At 38.4% G+C, this 5,384-nt stretch overlaps 1 long non-coding RNA gene across 2 annotated transcripts; it reads left to right on the top strand.

Annotated features, from left to right (window-relative positions):
* Positions 1-2,002: 2,002 nt before the first annotated feature.
* LOC147026932 (uncharacterized) lies at positions 2,003-3,097 on the top strand. Of its 2 annotated transcripts, XR_015057944.1 has the most exons (4): positions 2,003-2,169; positions 2,318-2,674; positions 2,772-2,935; positions 3,034-3,097. It is a non-coding gene; the product is annotated as an uncharacterized LOC147026932 (long non-coding RNA). The 2 variants fall into 2 exon arrangements; XR_015057943.1 differs by lacking the exon at positions 2,003-2,169 and having other exon boundaries at positions 2,232-2,674.
* Positions 3,098-5,384: the final 2,287 nt, after the last annotated feature.

Here is a 5,384-nt window from a genome sequence, read left to right on the forward strand (position 1 = left end):
GATAAGTTTATCAGAAGCTGGTTTGTTGAGTCATCTAAATGCTCACGGAACAAGAAGATAGCAGACAGACAGGTAGCGGTCATCCTCGTATCGAATGGACTGCCATCATTAATTTGTATACAAAGGTTTACAATACGAGCAAGTTTGTAGCCGAACAGAGAAGTAAAAAAAATGATGTTTAAAAAATGAGTCATTGTACCTATTGCACAAAGTCAGAGACATAATGATCACCTCTTTTACACTTATAGACAAACCAGAAGTGCGATATTGAAATTTAATCCTTTGCTGTCTGATGTGAATGGCAAACCACCGAGTGTACTTCATGTCCCAGAGACTGCTGGAATAGCACCAACTCCCCTGAGTAGGATGGCATTTAGGCTTAGCCTTACTAAGTGCAATAGGATTTACTCAGAAAATTATCATATTGTCAATCATTGCATGCATGTATCCCATAAAGGAAGTACCTTTCATCCACAGATGGAGATTCCTGGGCAGGTGTTTGCACATACCTTGTTCTTTGTCTCATTGTTCTTTGTCTCCTATCGACTGTCCTCGGAAGCATTTGTAATCCTATGTGCTTAATAAATGTCCTATCGAAGCATTGTTGTTCTTCCTCTTTCACTGCACTTTCTCAACAGAGTACTTTACATTGCTCATTGAAATTGCAAGGAGGGAATAAATACATTAAACAAAACCTATTGAATGTGTGCCAGTGCACCCAGAGCCCTTCTTGTGGTTATTCCTGGACTAACTGGCTTTGAAAGTGATGTTCATCGTATATAAAGGCACCATTCTTCTTAATTGGTGTCAACTTACACTCGTGAACTGTAGTTAAGTGTGATGGAGTAACAGAAGCCTTTTGTGGTCTTTTGAAAATCCATGCCAAGGTGAGCAAGCGATAACATAATGGTGCACATGAACCTTTGCTTGTATTCAGAAGGTTTCACGGAAGCACCCCCACACACTCCATTACAGCCAACCTCTAAGGTGTACGGTCGTAAGACGTTTGAAAAGGACTTTTTGGAGATTTTGATGATCGAATGACAACTTAATATTTTGCTTGGCTCTTTGCTCTCTGCAGGCATCAAAACCAATCTGAATAAAAATAACTTTCAGGCTTCAGTGGGGGCCAATTAAAGGTTATCTTTCAGCATCGAATTCATCTACTCGAGGGAATAAAGTGAAGATGAATGGGACTGAAATGCAGGATTAAAGTCAGGTGATAAGGCTATTGTTAGCACTATAATTTGGCTTCCAGAGTGTTAATCAGTGTGGGGTTTTCTCGCTGGGATTTGAGTAACGGGGAATGATAAAAGCTAATTAATCAAGGTGAAAAGTCACAAAGTCCAGACACGTAAGACATTGCATATGTTTCGACCCATCGTGGACAAGACGTGGCCGCTTGTCGGTAAATAGGTGAAATTCACCATTCCATATCAGTAGGGTAAGAATACTGATTCTGGCTCACTTTTCCCCATGTAAATGAATGGGGGATTTTCAGCGATTTATATTTTTTTTCCTTAAAAATAAACCCCCTTTTTATCCCAAGGTATATTTATTTGTCTCCCCTTTTAACTTGGAGGTTGAACCTCATTGAATTGAACACCTGAGGGTTGAACAGCTCACTCATTGAACCTATAAAGATTTGTTCATTCTCAAATTCCTTCAATAGTTTAATTTTCTTTGCACAATAATCTTCATCTAAAATATTGACAAACAAAACATTTGAATCTTTATATTTTTTAAGATACCCCATTTGTGCCATTACGAAATGATAAACTTCTCTTAATGCTCTTGTTTGACCACCTCCTGAGCCACAGGTTATTTTTTGTTAAGCCCCGCCCACTTTTCTTTAAGCCCCGCCCACTTTTGTTAAGCCCCGCCCACTTTTCATAAGGTAATTTTTCTAAGCCACGCCCACTTTTCCTAAGCTCCGCCCACTTTTGCTAAGCTCCGCCCACTTTTCATAAGGTTTTTTCTAAGCCACGCCCACTTTTGTTAAGCCCCGCCCACTTTTCATAAGGTATTTTTTCTAAGCCACGCCCACTTTTCCTAAGCTCCGCCCACTTTTGCTAAGCTCCGCCCACTTTTCATAAGGTTTTTTCTAAGCCACGCCCACTTTTCCTAAGCCCCACCCACTTTTGCTAAGCTCCGCCCACTTTTCATAAGGTATTTTTTCTAAGCCACGCCCACTTTTCCTTAGCCCTGCCCACTTTTGCTAAGTTCCGCCCACTTTTCATGAGGTATTTTTTCTAAGCCACGCCCACTTTTCCTAAGCCCCGCCCACTTTTGCTAAGCTCCGCCCACTTTTCATAAGGTATTTTTTTCTAAGCCACGCCCACTTTTCCTAAGCTCCGCCTACTTTTGCTAAGCCCCGCCCACTCTTACATCATTTCCAGTTCATCTCTGACTCACAAAGAAATCACTAGAAAATTACAGGATGTTATGGTTTTGAAAAATTTCCCAATGAAGGCTTGCCAAGGCTTGCCCAGGAATTTCCAAAGGAAAACCACACCCACCAGTCTTTCTCTATAAAAGCTTCAAACCCAGGCTCCATTTTAAACATTTGTTCTTGCTGGCAATGGTGTTCTGTGTGCTTGTCTCAAACTCTCTGTCTTCTATGGAACTAAACCTTCAAGTTGATGAACTGGATTCAAACCTCTTATCTATTGAGGTAAGATTTTTTATTTTCCTATTTTCAAACTTTGATTGAAGCATACTCATTTAATAATTAAATAACTTAATTAATACATTATTATTTTCTCTCACAGGAAATTGTATCTGAAAATACTGCTTTTGCTACAACTTGGGGGAAATTGTTGGCTTGGTTGAAGACCTTGAGTGGGATGACTTTGGTGTTCCTTGGAACTCTCTGTCTTCTATGGAACTAAACCTTCAAGTTGATGAACTGGATTCAAACCTCTTATCTATTGAGGTAAGATTTTTTTATTTTCCTATTTTCAAACTTTGATTGAAGCATACTCATTTAATAATTAAATAACTTAATTAATACATTATTATTTTCTCTCACAGGAAATTGTGTCTGAAATACGAAATGAAAATACTGCTTTTGCTACAACTTGGGGGAAAATTGTTGGCCTGGTTGAAGACCTTTTGAGCGTCCAAGACCCACAGAACGAGTTCGTCCTTGATGACCCAACCAAAGAGTTATACCTTGAGACCAGCAAAATCCTGAAAAGAGTTTTACAGCAATAGTACTCATTGTGAGTTATCAAGACAATACCCACTGAACAAGTTATACCTTGATGAGCCAGAATACAAGTTTTACCTTGGAGACTCACAAATTTTGAAAAAATCAAGAAATGAGTTCTGCCTTGATGGTTTAAATAACTACCTTGGAGACTCAGGAAAAGGGTTCTGCCAAGATGGTTCTAAATATGGGGCCTACCTTGGAGACTCACAAATTTTGAAAAAATCAGTAAATGAGTTCTGCCTTGATGGTTTAAATAACTACCTTGGAGACTCAGGAAAAGGGTTCTGCCAAGATGGTTCTAAATATGGGGCCTACCTTGGAGACTCACAAATTTTGAAAAAATCAGTAAATGAGTTCTGCCTTGATGGTTTAAATAACTACCTTGGAGACTCAGGAAAAGGGTTCTGCCAAGATGGTTCTAAATATGGGGCCTACTTTGAGACTCACAAATTTTGAAAAATCAGTAAATGAGTTCTGCCTTGATGGTTTAAATAACTACCTTGGAGACTCAGGAAAAGGGTTCTGCCAAGATGGTTCTAAATATGGGGCCTACCTTGGAGACTCACAAATTTTGAAAAAAATCAGTAAATGAGTTCTGCCTTGATGGTTTAAATAACTACCTTGGAGACTCAGGAAAAGGGTTCTGCCAAGATGGTTCTAAATATGGGTCCTACCTTGGAGACTCACAAATTTTGAAAAAATCAGTAAATGAGTTATCCTTAAGAGACTTTGTAAGTTGGTTTTACTTTGAATACTTGAAATGTGGGTTCTGGATTGATAACTCACAATGTGATACATATCTTGGAAACTCAACGGGAATGTGGTTATACCTTGAAGACTTGGAAAGTTGGGTTTATGTTGGACACTTGAAACTTTTTTGGGGGCTTTTATTTATTTATTTATTTATTTATTATTATTATTATTATTTTATTTATTTATATTTTGGAGACTTTTGGAGTTGCTATCACTCTTGGGATCTAAACCTATCGATGTAGTTCTTTGTCGGATGGTGCTTGATGGGAGCAAGATCAAGAATGTTCTGGGAAAAAAGTCGATGCTTACTCTTCTTTTCTACGTCATCAAAACTAAAATCCTTAAAAGACAGAATTGGAAGAAAAAAAAAAAACGTAAAAATATATATATATATATAGGTGGAAATCTCATTTTGAAAAAGACATTGTGTTGGGCGAGGATTGAGTTGGGGTTGAGATTTTGAATGTGAGGGTTGTGGTTGAGATTTTGAATGTGAGGGTTGGGACACACACACATACACATCAACAAACAAAAGTTAAGCCTTGACTATTCAGTTGAGGATTCTGTGTTTGGGGTTCACAGATCTAAGAACGTCCCCCTTGACACACATTATATACTGTTATACACCTCGGACTTGGCCCTCGAGTATCCACAACGGTGTATAGTAGGAGGGAGTGAAGCGCCAACCTATTGCTCCCATTGCACACACACACACAAACAAAAGTTAAGCCTTGACTATTCAGTTGAGGATTCTGTGTTTGGGGTTCACAGATCTAAGAACGTCCCCCTTGACACACATTATATACTGTTATACACCTCGGACTTGGCCCTCGAGTGTCCACAACGGTGTATAGTAGGAGGAGTGAAGCGCCAACCTATTGCTCCCATTGCACACACACACACAAACAAAAGTTAAGCCTTGACTATTCAGTTGAGGATTCTGTGTTTGGGGTTCACAGATCTAAGAACGTCCCCTTGACACACATTATATACTGTAATACACCTCGGACTTGTCCCTCTAGTGTCCACAAAGGTGTATTATATGCTTAGTTTTGTCTTTTGTAATTCCTGTGAATAAAATGAACCTAAAATCTCTTCCCCTTCCAAATCATATATTTTATAAGTCCAAGGAACTGTATCTATTACATCAACAATTTTAAAAAGTTCTTTCGTCCATCGTTCAGTAAAACCCTTTTCAAAATGAGATTTCCACCTATATATTCTTACGATATCACCAACTTTGAACTTAGGTTTTCTGACATTAATCTCTTTTTCATATTTTAATTTTGTAAATGTTTCTGATAGCTTCATATTCGTTGACGTGTGAATCGTGTCATTATACTTATCCACAATATCCTGAATAAAAGATAACCATTGTTGTGAACCGAGTTGTGTGAATTTTTTATATAGTCTCTCT

This window comes from Eptatretus burgeri, chromosome 5, assembly GCF_056783735.1.
Source record: "Eptatretus burgeri isolate ZD-2024b chromosome 5, Ebu_testis_v1, whole genome shotgun sequence".
In the NCBI taxonomy this organism is placed as follows: Eukaryota; Metazoa; Chordata; class Myxini; order Myxiniformes; family Myxinidae; genus Eptatretus; species Eptatretus burgeri.